General features: G+C 38.8%; 1 protein-coding gene across 1 annotated transcript in view; it reads left to right on the top strand.

Moving 5' to 3' along the window:
* wdr27 (WD repeat domain 27) overlaps positions 1–15,384 on the top strand; it is a 671,431-nt gene that overhangs the window by 199,955 nt on the left and 456,092 nt on the right. The window lies entirely within an intron of this gene.

Raw genomic sequence — 15,384 nt, 5'->3', positions numbered from 1 at the left:
TGATTAATGGGTGGGGAGCTTGTGGTGGCGCTGAGCAGGAGGGTATTGGCAGCACTGAGTGGGGGCTAGTGGTGGCGCCGGCGATGCTGAGCAGGGGGTAGTTACGCCAGTACAACATGGCAGTCACCGAGACAAGCTCTTGTGGGAATGCCTTGTCACCATTTATTTTGCTCACTACTGCCACCCTGAGTCTGATCAGAAAATTACTGCACTGACTTCTTCATTAAACTTTGCAGCAGACTGAATAATAACAAGACGGAAGGTTCGAAACGTCCCCTTTTTCCTCCTTGCCCCCTTGTCCCTCACTGCTTGCTTGGATCTTTCCACCACCCTTAGTGAGGCAGCAGGCCATGACTCCGTGATGGCCACAACGTCATACCGGCCAATCTGTGTCTGTACTACAAGGTCATCATCCATTTCATTTCTTCAGTTGCGTGCATTTAAATACACAATCTTTAGTTTGTTTTGTTACTTTTTTTGATGCTGAGTCCCTGTTGCATTGCAACCAATCCCAGTGGCTGCAATTTTGTCCTAAGTGCCTGTCCTTCCACATAAACATCCTACCAACTCTCTTGACCACCAATTGCTTTTCCTCTGCCTCTTCACTTTGGTTCCCAGCCCCTTGCGAATCCAGTTTAACTACCCCCCATTCTCCTGCTGCCTCCCCCCCTCCCCACCCAACAGCATTATCAAGCCTCCCTGTCCAGATATTGGATCCCCTCGGATTCAGGTGCTACCCAGCCCACTTGTACAGGCCATCACTTCCCCAGAACAGGTTCCAATGATCCAAGAACTTGAAACCCTGCCCCTTGCACCATCTCTTCAGCCACACATTGCAGCTTCCCTTCCTTTTTTTGGGCTATGAACCTATAATCCATTTAACGTGTGTTTCTATTGACACAATGCAATAAGATTCTATTGAATGTATTTTGATTTGATCTTTATCAATCTGTGTGTTCAATTATTTGATTAAAAGGAAATAAAATATACTCACAAATGCATATTATTCTTGCATAAATTTTCAGTCTTTGAGGGAAATGTTTCCCTCAAAGTGTTCAAATGAAAGAAAGATAGGCTTAGAAAGAAGTTTGGCATATTACAGAATACATTGTTTGCCGATTTTTTAATGAATTGTTTTGGTCGGGAAATGATATTGACAACACACTTAAAGTTTGAAATGCTACTTATGGATAAAGGAAAGAAAGGATTTATTTCAGAAATGTATTTGTTGTTGCAGGCAAAAGTGAAGGTGGGGGTTTTGAGAATAAGAGATAAATGGGAACAAGAGTTAGCTACTTCTATTTCTGAGGAAGATTGGTCAGAATTGTGTTTACATCGTGTTACAAAATTAGTTCATATGTGTTATAGTTCAGTTAATTATAATTTTCTCCATCAGTCATGTTTAACTCCTGAAAAGTTAAAGAGAAATGGTTTTAGTGATTCAGATTTGTGTTTTCGGTGTGGAGAACAGACAGGCACTTTTGTTCATTCTGTGTGGAATTGTGTAAAAGTTTAGCCTTTTTGGGAAAAGATTATAAAATTTTTGCGAGACTTATTCCAAATAGATTTATATCCATGGTTGTGTTTATTAGGTTATATGAATCCATTAACAGCACGTTTGGATAAATTTCAGATTGCATTTATTCGATTGAGTTTGACAGTGGCTAGAAAATGCATAGCAGTAACTTGGAAAAATGATGTGGAGTTAAATATGCAAAGACGGCATAATGAAATTCAATCATGTTTACTTTTTGAAAAAATTACATATAATTTGCGAAATAATTTTTTTTGAGAAAATGTGGACTCCATATTTAGAATATATGAATTTGGATCTTAAGTCATTTTTAATTCTTGTTTAGATTGGTGAATTGATATATTGCAACCTAACCCAATTTGTTTGTTTATAAATACCTTTTTTTGTGTATGTTAAGCTCCGAGGGGGGGATAGTAAGGGGTGAGATAGTGGAGTGGAGGGTGAGGGGGTATAGGGGGTTTCAGTTAGTTTTTTTTGTATTTTATATCTGTATTTTTAAAGTTTTTACGTAAATTTTTCAAGAAAAAAAGACTGTGGCTCAAAAAAAAGTTATTTTAGAACCTTCGTACCAGGTGGTAATTAGGAACTCTTTCTTGAGGTCAGTTTCATATCTCTCTTCTGATAGTTATCGAGTGTCATTATTACAAAGTCATTTCAATAGAAAATTAGGTGTTCCTGTTATGCATACTGAAATGAGTGAATAAATGTGCAAGGAAATGGCATTGAGGTCTTATTCTGGAAAATATATGCTAAAACAAACCAAGTATTATGTTTTTCTAAACTAGTTAAGGGAACACTACTAACAAGTGCAGTATATTGATTTGATCTAATGCATTAGAAGTGGTGAAGTTGCAAAATGGTTCTGGAGACTCAGAATGATACTTGATTTTTTTTTGCATTCTTGTGAAACTAATCAGTAAGTGAATAAACCCCTTTCATTTTAACATGGCAATACATTTCCCCATTTCTGAAAAGCTTGGACTGGACTGTTTTCGGTTATTGGGTATTTTTCGGTTTACGGAGCAATGGCTTTAAGCAAACTCAGTAGCATCAGCTGATTACTTGTATCAGTGGTTAGTCATCAACAAGAAAACAATGGCAAGCTTTTTGAGCATGAAATAATATTTTATATGTATCCAAAAAAACAACTTGATCTCCTTTTCTTTTCACTGACATCCATAGTGCTATCTGCAGACCTTTTTGCCATTTACAACTATATCTTTGTACTATACGCAAGAACTGTTGTTATCAAAATGGTGCCAACCGAGTATCAGAGCCCCACATGGGCAAGTTGGGTGATAAATTTTTTTCAACTTTTGGTGTCATATTGGCGCCGCAAAAAAGTTTGGTTAGTGGAACTTCGGATAAGGGGAATTGTACTGTATTGGATATTTGAGTATTGACATTAACTAGAACCACTCTGATCCAATATAATAAAGGAAAAAAGCCTAAATGACAATAACAATTGAAGATAATTGTTTTTCTCTAATATTGGCTTGTGCTCAAGTCTTGATGAAGTATTCTGGCCTGGAACATTGAAAATTCTTTTGCTCTCACTGATGATGCACTTCGCCCATTGATCTCCTCCAGCAGAATTTTCTAATGCTATGTGGGATTCTATTTTGAAATGGGTTAATTTATCTTTATGCAGCCGACATCCATTATTGCAGTTTAAAGTAGTTTATTGAGCTCACATTTCCAAAGTTCAATTGGCTAAATTTTATTCTAATTTCTCATCAAAAAGTGGTAGATGTAAGACTGAAGAAGGTACATTATTTCATATGTTTTGGTCATGTTCCTCGGTTTCCAGATATTGGGGAAGTATCTTGTCTTTAGTTCTTAATGTTAATTTGGCTCCTAATCTTTTTCTTGCCCTATTTGGAGTAAGTAAGTCAGCTGGTTTAAATTTGTCTGGGCTACAGTCCCTTGTAGTTGTCTTTGCTCTCCTTATTGCAAGAAGAGCTACACTTATGAGATGGAAGGATGCTGTCCCTCCTACACATACTCAATGGTTATCTGATGTGATGGCATGCTTGACTCTGCAAAAAAAATTAGATGATCTACTAATGTAATGAAATTTAATTTTTTTTAATTGATGGGGCCCTTTCCTTCATTATTTTTAGAATTTATAAAATTATTTGATCCCATTTTAAGGTTTGGTTGTCCTTTCTTTCATATATTAATAGAATATTTATGTTTAATCATAACTTCACGAGGGAGTGGTTAATTATTAGAATAGTTTTTGCTTTTATACATTTTTTGGCTCTTTCATAGGTTGTTTACAGTTATTTGTTAGATATATTACACACACACACACACACACAAAAATATTGGAAAGAGAATGTTTCTAAAATTTAAAGAAATGTAGACATACAGCACTGTAACAGGACAATTTGGCCCTACGTGTCCGTGCCACCCAATTTACACCTCATTAACCTACACCCCTGTAGGTGTTTGAAGGGTGGGAGGAAACGAGCCCTCGGAGAAAGCCCACAGGGAGAACTCCTTACAGACAGGATAGGATTCCATCCCAGGTCCGGTCCCGATCGCTGGCGCTGTAAAAGTATTGCGCTGACCACTGTGCCAACCTTGCCGTGCTGTTTGTGGCTTCAGGTTCCAGCATTTGCAGTTCCTTGTGTCTTTTGTTGTTGTGCAGTCCATATTATTTACATGTTTTCCATATTATACCTGCCAACATTTTGGTGAGCATTTTGATTGGAAGCTGATTCATGCATATAGGTTTGAAGTTTGAACAATTTGGCATCATGATGTGATGTAATGTTCTCACCGTTTCTCTCTACGTCTTTCTGTTGATTCTATTACCAGATGTGAAGTTATCGGAAAAAAATAAAACAACACTGTTGGATGCTACATCAGAAAGACCACATTTGGCCATTTAAAAAAAAAAATTCAATGCAGACATTTCTGGCTAATACTTTTGCTTATCCCTAAGTGACCCCCCAGAAAGGCAATTTAAGAGCCAACCATATTGCTACGAATCTGGAAGTACACAGTCTATCAAAATAAGAACCCAATATTAGGACATTAATAAACCAAATTGGTTTTGCAGTCATCCATTGGCTTTGTTAGAACCATTCCTAATAATAGCTTTTTTAAAAAAACAATATTTATTTAATTGCTTGCACTTAAATTCCCAGCTATCATATTAGCATCAAATCCTAATCAATTAGAATAACTGCCCAGTCTAGTAACTAAACCATTATGCCACACTTCTTGTTGTATGATGTTACTGCATTTATTCCAACATACTCCTTATCCTGAGAATCTTGGTGTGAATTTCTACATCTGTTTTCTCTGAATCACTTCAACTTTTAAATAAAAGGATGAGGTAAACATGTGATCTCATTGACAATGGATCACTCAGTGAGTGCTACGGACAATAAAGAAAATACCTATTTTAAAAGAATTATTATTGATGTGTTTTTAAGGGTAGATGAAATATACATCATCTGTCAATCAAAAGAATTCTCTTTCAAGTAAAAATCCATGTTTTGATACATGAGAAAATGATGCATTTAACTATTAAATATACTTGAATAGGAGCGCTTACATCCCTAACGTCGAAGTACTCGAGATGGCAGAGGTCGACAGCATCGAGTCCACGCTGCTGAAGATCCAGCTGCGCTGGATGGGTCACGTCTCCAGAATGGAAGACCATCGCCTTCCCAAGATCGTGTTATATGGCGAGCTCTCCACTGGCCACCGTGACAGAGGTGCACCAAAGAAAAGGTACAAGGACTGCCTAAAGAAATCTCTTGGTGCCTGCCACATTGACCACCGCCAGTGGGCTGATAACGCCTCAAACCGTGCATCTTGGCGCCTCACAGTTTGGCGGGCAGCAACCTCCTTTGAAGAAGACCGCAGAGCCCACCTCACTGACAAAAGGCAAAGGAGGAAAAACCCAACACCCAACCCCAACCAACCAATTTTCCCCTGCAACCGCTGCAATCGTGTCTGCCTGTCCCGCATCGGACTTGTCAGCCACAAACGAGCCTGCAGCTGACGTGGACTTTTTACCCCCTCCATAAATCTTCGTCCGCGAAGCCAAGCCAAAGATACTTGAATAACAGCTAATGCAGAAGCTACGGCAAACACAGAAGCTGAAGCCTAAAAAAGACTAAAAAAATCCATATTCAAAAGAATTTATGTAAAAATAAATGTAAATATAAATATTTTGTTCAATGCTACAACCCTCCATATACATTTATCATCAGAACAGCAGGCAGCATTATTGCAGTTGCCCAGTCAGGAACAAATGTTTGGGAAGGAGATGAAAAAGATTTTGGAGTTTTACAAGAGAGATTTGATGACAAGGGGTACTTTGTTGCTAAGCTAATGTGGTATTGGGTCAGAAGTGGATGCTGCAGTTCACGTTAACAATAATTATTCAACATAATCAATTGAGTGGAAATGGAAAATGTATTGTGGCAGATATTTTGGTGTAGGTCACGTACAAACACTTCAAAACAGATCTCATTTAAAATGCCAGAGCTCTGCTCAAGCCAAACAGCCAAGGCTCCGGGTGCCTTTGCAGAAACTTTGAAGAATGCCTCTAGAGACTTTACAAGTAGGTATTCATTGGACATGCTTTGGAGTAATGGATTATTGTTTTGGAAAGCAATAGATGAATGAACTCAGGAGATTAGGTTCGGTGCCACACTCTGGAATGCAGTTGGCTGCTCTAAGAGGGTCATGTGGTTTTCTTTGTGAAAGAGAGAGAGAAAATTTGTTCTACAGTTCAGCAGCAGCAGCAGCTGGGAATGGAACAGGACAAGCTGGCAAGCTTGTGGAAAAACCCCATTTTGAGGACAGGTTGTGAGTTCTTAGTTCAGCCTGGTCAAAGCCCTTGTGGTCCATATGCTGGCTACACAATGCTACAGTTAAAATAAGGGAAATGAAAAGGAACTCTGGTCACCTGAAAGAAAGAGGTTATCATCTGGAAAGCCCTGATGGGGCAAGTTTCTTCGGCAAGACACTGAATTGGCTGATCAGAAGGAATCAACTGTGGGTGTCCAACGAGCAACTAATCCCTCTCCCTGAAAACCGACAAGAACCTTCCTGAGTGGTAACCATTTACCTTTCAAGCACCAAAGCCTGGTGAAATTCATAAATGTTAAATTCTGTGCACAGTATAAGAATTGCCTGCAACCAGTGAACTTAGAGGAGTGAGAAGTGAGATTGGACTGTGAATCAAATAACTTTTCTGAACTTACACACACATTACATGCATGTGTGCTTAGAATTAGAAGGGGGTTAAGTTAGGTTAAGTTAAGTTAATAGTAATTAGAGTTTGATCCTGTTTTCATGTTTAAAGATAATTAAAGGCAACTTTTGTTTAAGAACCATTTGTCTTGGTGAATTTCTATTGCTGCTAGGTTCTGAGGTCCTCTGGGCCCAGAATAGTATCACTGAGTGAAAAAAATAGGGAAAGTGATTGGGCAGAGACTCTGAGGCTGCCAGTCACTAAGAATGGAAATATAATTTTTCCAGAAGAAAAGAAGTTTGAGCTATTGTTCTGACAGAGACCAGCAGCAAATGGTAGTTTCAAAACAATAATTTTTATAATAACTATTAATAACATAACACTTCTTACATAACTGTAAACTTACTTCCAACTTAACCCCACTATACACAAATATGTATGTGTTTGTGTAGCAAAACCCCAACCATTGCAGTTTAAGCTTAATTCTGAAGAGATAATTTTAAAGTTCAGGCTCAGAAAGCTTTTGGGTTGAAACTCAAAGTCTTTACTGCTGTTCAAAAGTTCTCAAACTCACAAATTCTTGTAGGTTTGTTTTTAGAGAATTGTTTCTTCATACGAATAATTTCCTTCTCTTGCATGGAGGCTTCAGAAATTGTGTTTTCTTCCATGATGATTTCACAAACCCCAGCAAGGGTTACATGAAATAGCCATGTAAAAATGGACAGCTGAAGTGGCTCTTCCTTTCCACAAATGTCTGCATCATAGTAAAGAAATTACAATAGGAACAGTATCTCTCTCACTTGAGGCTATTGCATTTCTGACTTCAGATGTTTCTTGGTACAATATTAAGATGTCTTTCTGAAATGTCTTTATTACTGCTATCTTTTAAGTTTCTTCAAACTACTTATGAAGTATAATTCAAAAGCAAATGACTCCTCTCTGTCTATCGGCCATTGAATCAAAAGTCCTCTTTGTGTACACAGGTGCTTCTCCTTAGCAAGCACTATTGCTCCAGCAATTGAATGATTCTAATTTTTATTGCTGTGCTTTCCAGACACTGTGTCTCCAAAAATGACTCTCTCTGTGCAACTGTGTCCCTGTCCATCCCACAAAATCCCTTTACTAAGAAATATATATAATTTTAACCAAAAATTAATACTAACAATTTCATCACAGTATGATGAAGTTACGATTTCCTTCTGTTTTCATATGGCCCTGTATATGCAATAGAATTTTTGGTGTGATGTAAGGGTATGTTCTACATCACTTGATGTAACTGCACATGTCCAGAAGTCACCATGCTCTAGCAGAGAATTTTTTTAACCTGTGATCTGTAAACCACAGGTGATCCATGGGTTTGTTGCATTTGGTCTGAAGCGACAAGGCAAAGAATAAAATTTCTGATATAATGAACATGTACTGTTATGTAATATTACTGATATAATGAACAGGTTGTAAATTTGACAAAATAACAAAAAATATTTTAAACTTGTTCCCATTAAAACACAAGTCCTATCTGTTTTATGGGAAAGGGCTTGAGTTTGCCATTTCCCACCCCTTCTCATCCCCATGCTCTGTGGGTTTGTTGTAGGTGGTCTGCAGTAAATAAAGGAATATATGTAAGATAGTGTGTGCTGAAGAAAGGTTGAGAACCACTGCTTTAAAGAATCATGTGCAAGGGGATTTTTAAAAAATTAAAAAATCCTTCAGTCAGAGAACTTCATGACAGTTCATTGATGACGCTATGGTATGATTCATAAATAAGAAAGAGATGCAATTCAGGGAAGATCTTTGGGGTACTCCAGAGATGATGCTGAGGGAGTGGGAAGAGGAACAATTCCTGATGATGTTCTGACTCAAAGTGGATAAATTAGAAAGTAGTTGCAAATTGCAGTTGTATCAAAAATGGCTTGAGGAATACATTTGGTTCAAAAATACCAAATGGATGTTGGCAAATTGGGCCAAAGAGCCTGTTTTCACACTGTATGGATCAATGACTATAATCCTTTACTCCTCTACTGCTTTTTAAATGTCCAGCATTAAGTTCTGAATCATCTACAAAATCTTTCTTTGAATAATTAAAGAAGATGAAAGTCACCACCTTTAATCTCAGTCAAATGTTCGGAATTAATTCCATCTCATTCCATAGCCATTCCTCAATTTGAAACAAATCGCTCAAAACCATTTTTATGTCAAGTTGAGCTTCCTTTCAAACACAATGTGCACCCATTCCATCTCTCTGCCACATAAGTATCAAAGTCTTCATGAAATAATAATTATGACCTATTCAGAATCAGAATTTATTGACATGAACAAGTCATGAAATTCGGTGTTTTGTGGCAACATCGTAGCGCAAACCTTCATATTATAATCATTTTACAACATTACTATAAATTTAAAAAATAAAAATAGTAGTGAATGAAAAGTAAGGCCGTGTCTTTTGTTCATTGATTATTCAGGAATCTGATGGCAACAGGGAAGAAGCTGTCCTTGTGGTGATGAGTGCTCATCTTTAGGTGCCTGTACCTTTTTCCCAATGGTAGCAGAGTGAAGAGGGCATGGTCTGGATGGCGGAGGTCTTTGAGGATAGAGGCTGCTCTTTTAAGGCACTGCCTCATGTAGATGTCCTTGATGGAGTGGTCTGGTGCCTGTGAATAAACCCCTCTGGAGTTTATTCTCGTCTTAAGAGTTGGTGCCTCCATACCAGGCAGTGATGCAACCAGCTCCCACAGAGCACCAGTAGAGGTTTTCAAGAGTTTTTGGTGACATACCAAATCTCCTCAGATACCTCACAAAGTATAGCTGCTGGCGAGCTTTGTGATTGCATCAACATGGAGGCTTCAGTCACACAGTCAGGGATGTATAATGAGTTGAACAGTGGGCTAAGCACGCATCCTTGGGGAGCACCTGTGTTGATAATCAGTGAAGAGAAGACGTTGTTTCCAATTTATACTGACTGTGTTCTTCTGATGAGAAAGTCACGGATCCAGTTTCAGGGAGGTGGGGGATGGTACAGAACCCTAGAGTTTGTAATTTCTTGACCAGGACTGAAGGAATAATGGTATTGAAGGTTGAGCTGTCATCAATGAAGAGCAGCCGTGTACATGAATTGCTGGTTTTGAGGTGATCCAGACCTGAGTGGAGAACCAGTGATATTGCCTCTGCTGTGGAGCGATTGTGATGATAGGTGAATTGAAGTGGGCCCAGATCTTTGCTTAGGTATGTGTTCTTTCTGGGCATGACCAGCCTGTCAAAGCATTTAATCACAGTAGAAGCTAGTGCTACTGGGCAGTAGTCATTGAGGCAGCTCATACTACTCTTCTTGGGTACTGGGATGATTGATGCCCTTTTGAAGCAGGTGAAAACCTCTGACTACAGCAGTGAGAAGTTGAGAACGTCCATGAATACTCCACCTAGTTGGTTGGTGCATATTTTCAGTACCCTGCTAGGTATGCCATAAGGACCTGACACCTTGAGATGGTTCACCCTCTTGAAAGATGTTCTGGCATCACCCTCAGAGACAAAAATCACAGGGTCCCCAGTCTCTTTAGGGATTCTAGAAGGCGCTTTTTGGTTTTTCTTCTCAAAGTGGGCACAGAAGGTGTTCAGCTCATCGGGTAATGAAGCATCACAGCCATCCAAAGTGTTCACCCTTGCTTTGTTAGCTGTAATGGCCTGCACTCCCTGCCAAAGCTGATGTGTATCTGTCTGTCTCTAGCTTCTTCCAGAATTGCCACTTTGCTTCAGAGATGGCCTTCTACAGGTTATTCTGGACTTTTTTTAAAGATCCCAATCCCTAGCCTTTTAAACACCCTTCTTCTCACCCTCAGCAGGTTGGGAATTCTCTGATTCATCCAGGGCTTCTGGTTAGGGAACACCCGGTATGGACGTGTGGGCAGCCACTTATCCACGCATGTCTAGGCCTTGATGAAGTCAGTGACACTTCGCTGTCCATAATATAGCTCATATTTAATCCTACTTGTCCACTTCCTGGGTTTGCTGACTTACTTTGGCTTCTGGACTTTCAATATCTTCCATTTAAAAATAACCCTTGCTGCTCCATTATCTCAATGGCTCTGAAACTCTCTGTGAACTTGGGATAACCCTAATTCCATCTGGAGACACATGTAAAACTGCAGATGCTGGAATCTGGAGCAATATAAATTCTGCTGGGGAACTTAACAGGTTGAGCAGCATCAGTGGAAGAAACAGAATGGTTGACGTTTCAGTTCGGAACCCTACAGTCAAGATGGTCGTTCTGTTCTGTTCTGTTCAACCTGCTGAGCTGCTTCTGATTCAGGCTTCTTATTCATAATCATTCAAACAGCTAGACACTTGGATATAGTCTTCATGCAAATACCAAATATGGCACACAAATTATTCTGACAGGTAAAATTCTGCTTTCATCCTTGCCGTGGTTGAATTTATGTGTTTCAAAACCAATGTCACAAATCTGCATCAAAATATGCAAAAGGTATTAGACGCAGCTCAAGACATCACAGGTGAAACTCTCCCTGCCATTGAGAACATCAACGAGGAATGCTGCCATTGGAGAGCAGCAGCAATCATCAAGGATCTACACCACCCAACACGCACTTTGTTCTCACTGCGACCATGAGGAAAGAGGTATAGGGGCCACAAGACTCACACCATCAAATTTATGAACAGCTGCTACCCCTCACTATCAGCCTCATCAACAACAAACTCAATCAGGGACTCATTTAAAGACTCTTACTTTTCTCTCTGTATTGCAGAGTCAGTTGTTTTACATTTCATTATCTCTTTATAGTTCTTTATTTGTTTACATGTGTACATTGTGTAAAGTAATTTTGCACTACAAATAAGTGGTCATTCTTGATGGCAGGAAAAAGAATTTCAGAGTTGCGTGTGATGTCATGTCTGTACTCTTGACAATAAATCTGAAATCTTAAAGCACCTTTCTTTGGTGGAAATGACCCAATGACATTGTAGAAATTATACTTGTAATGTAAATGGCACAACATGTATCACAGTGCATGTGGCAGTCACAGTTGCATAACATTTGGATGAATTATGGTCAGCATCTCATCCTGAGAAATTATGATCCTGACTCTTCATCTTTCAGTAATACTGATCAAAATGATGTTGCACATCCATTTGATATTTTTAAACTCATGCGTTCTTCAAGTCCTCTTTGATAGAACAGAGGAATTTTGCATCTTATTTCTCATTTACCCTATTTTAGCATAACATCCTGATCAAGTGCTCCTCTTCTACTCCCATATCATCACCCCCAAGTTCTATACTTGAATGTTTACTCTTCCCCATCAATAGACTAATTGACAAGATTTTGGACATGTGTAACAAGTGAATATCAGTGAAGTAGCTTATCTTGAATTGGTGTTAATGGGGTGGTGGGAGTTGAGGGATTGGGTCATGGGGAAAGATTTGTCTGATCTTTTCCAGATGGATTTTTTTAAACTGCTGATTTCTGCCATTTTTATTTCTAAAGGTGTAATCCTCCACCAGTGCTCGACAGTAGAATGATTTTTCTTGGCTGATTTATCAGTGTCATTAAAATTTTTTGAAAAGTGGATGACTTTGGCCATGTATATATAAAAAGTTTGTGGTACACTATGTTTTTTTAAACCAGAAAACCACAGCTGAAAATAATTTGATTGATTGGCATAAAACAGTAGTGCAAAAATGTGCCAAAATGCCTTTATGCCTAAAAGTGCACAAACTGCCTTTTTGAGAAAATTCTCTTAGGCACCAAGTTTAACACTTGGTTAGATGACCCAAATCCAAATTCTGTACATTTAATTTTGGTGTGTAAATTAATGTGAATGTTGCTCCGCTTTGATTTTGTTTCTCAAACAGCCTTGATAAATTGCCAAGAAATACTTTGAATAAGGTAATCATAATCCTGTGCTATTTCCATTGAGCCACATTATTAATATATTCTGCAATATAATGTCCAAACAGGACATTGGAGAGGTTTCTTAAGGATAGGATCTAAGAGCATTTGGAGAAGTAGTCGACTCAAGGATAGTCAGCATGGCTTTGTGAAGGGAAGGTAATGCCTCAAAAACCTCATTGAGATTTTTGAGGAAGTTAAAAAAAAGTGCTGAAGGTAGGGCAGTAGTTTTTTTTACGTAGAGAGCTGTGGGTGCCCTGGAATTCCTTGCAGGGATGGTGGTGGAGGCTGAAACATCAGGGGCATTTAAAAGACTCTTAGACAGGCAAGAGGACAGAAGAGGGTTGCGGAGTTCAGAGGGTTTAGTACTTTTTTAAGGAATATAATGATTGGCACAACATCAAGGGCTGAAGGGCCTGTACTGTGCTATAATGTATAATGCATTAATGCCATAAAATTAGTTAAGGGTTAGGGAGCAAAACTTTAGGAGTAATATAAGAGGATGCTTCTTCACTCAGAGTGGTGGCTGAGTGGAATGATCTACCGGAAGTAGTTGTGGCAGGGTCAATTCTGTCATTTAAGAGGAGGTTGGATGAGTACATGGATGTGAGGGGGTTAGAGGGTTATGGGCAGGGAGTGGGTAGGTGGAACTAGTGGAATTTCACGTAAATCGGTGCGGACTAGAAGGGCCGATATGGCCTGTTTCCGTACTGTAAATTGTTATATGGTTAATATTAGATAAACCAGTCATTGCTAGTCTGGAAGCTTAATTTTATATTAAAAATGAAGGATTATCAAAGCAATGTTGTGATTGGTTAAACATCCTAATTGGAGACTTGGATTAACTTGACCTGGATTTGAGATCTGATGAGTGCAAATAACACTACAAAATTGTTTTCCAGATTTAATTATTAGAACTGTGATTTTTAAATCTTTGGTTGCTTGCTTCCAAACAATATAATTGAATTAATATATGCATGGCCAATTTTGAACTCGTTCTGATTGTTCCATTACCTTAGTCACGGATTTGCTAAGGTCTTTCTTATTTTTGTTTGGCATCACATCTTCCTATCTTTTGAGACCTGACAGTTTTTCACCTTCTGTCAAACCTGATGAAATGGGGTGTGTATATTCCATTTCAGCATTTAATCCTAGCATATTTTTTGAAATTGAATAGCAATCCTTTTTCCCCCTGAGTATTTGCATTCAGAACTCGATGCTTGTCGATGGACATTGAGTTGTAAAGTGCTCTGGGTTAAAACTATTAGCTTTTTAGATTTTGCACTGGTGGAGTCTTTGTGCTGATTGTAGTCCCGTCAGCGCTGCAGGCAGTATGGATAGTGCAACACTAATACAGCGCCAACAAACTAATCTGGTGCTGCCTGCAAAGAGTTTGTACATTCTCCCCGTGTCTGTATGGGTTTCCTCCAGGTGTTCCGTTTTCCTCCATTCCTTCAAAAAATATGGAGGTTTGTTGGTTAATTGCGTGGCGCAGGCTCATGGACTGGAAGGGCCTGTTACTGTGCTGTATGTCATGTCTAAGTGAGGATTTCTGGAATTAAATCCGGTGTTGATTAAAAAATACATTTCCAGGTTAATGTGGTGTGGGATTTTTTAGATGTTTCCAAGTAGTTTCAGATGTTGTGTTCCTTGGTGGTAGATGTTGCAGGTTAGATTATAAGTGCTGTTGTAACAGAAGTTGGAATAAAGATGGATTTGTGATAGATTGGTGACCCATCATATTAATAAAATTGGCTTAAGACAGGAAAGTTTGCGACTATGTTGGGTTGGGAGGGGGGTGGTAGTAGCTGGTGGTGGTGTAGCAAGAGGTGGGTTGTGAAGGAAATGAAAACAATGACAAAGAACGTTAAATCAGGCAGTTTTCCTGATGTAACTTCCAGTGTAACAACTTTTGCTTGATAAAACTGATTCATTTACACGGCTCTCTCACCAGGCTGTTTTCAGGGAGATAGATAGCAGAGGCTTACATTAATTGTTAAAATTATATCGTGAGAAAATATAAATAATTTTGTTCTTTTTCTCCAATACAGAAAAGCTTCTGATAACAAGGAAGCTCTCTCAGAGGACAAATGGGAATGAGTTCATTTTCAAAGTATGTAAGAAAAGACAAAAATAGGAAATACTGTAATATGTGTCACTTTGGCACATTTAAGGGCTTAAAACATTAAAAAACTTGCAGCATTAATAGGGAATCGACTTGCTAAACCTTGGAGACCCAGCTTTGGCAGCCGTTCTACTGTCTATTTTCTTTGCTCACTGGAAATATTAGCTTCTATTTGATTGCAAAGCTCACAGTAGGACTCATTTTGACAGGCAGGCATTATATTTCAACCTCTTTGGACATGCACACAATCCACAGTCCCATTTATCCCAACACCCACTGAGAAATAGAAAGACATCACCGCAGAGGAATGTGCACCAACCACAAATAAATAGCATGATTTCCATAATATCAGACAGAAGTGTTTACGTAATGAATGCCTGTGGTAAAAGTGACTCTTGTTAGGAAGACAGCCTTGGTTTACAGAATTACAGTTCAAAATGCTGAGATCAATTTGTGAACCCTGGGGAACTGTGAAGCTTTTTCCACTTGGCCAAGCATCCCACATGATCGTAGAAATGCGTGAGGGACACAAAGCAATTCCACATCTGCAGTTTCTAACTTTTTGTTCACAAACTCTACCTTGCTGATGCACTGTAATTGCACAG

Source organism: Narcine bancroftii, chromosome 4 (genome assembly GCF_036971445.1).
Source record: "Narcine bancroftii isolate sNarBan1 chromosome 4, sNarBan1.hap1, whole genome shotgun sequence".
NCBI lineage: Eukaryota > Metazoa > Chordata > Chondrichthyes > Torpediniformes > Narcinidae > Narcine > Narcine bancroftii.
Note: the sequence above shows the minus strand (reverse complement) of the source record. Positions and strands in the feature narration are given on the sequence as shown.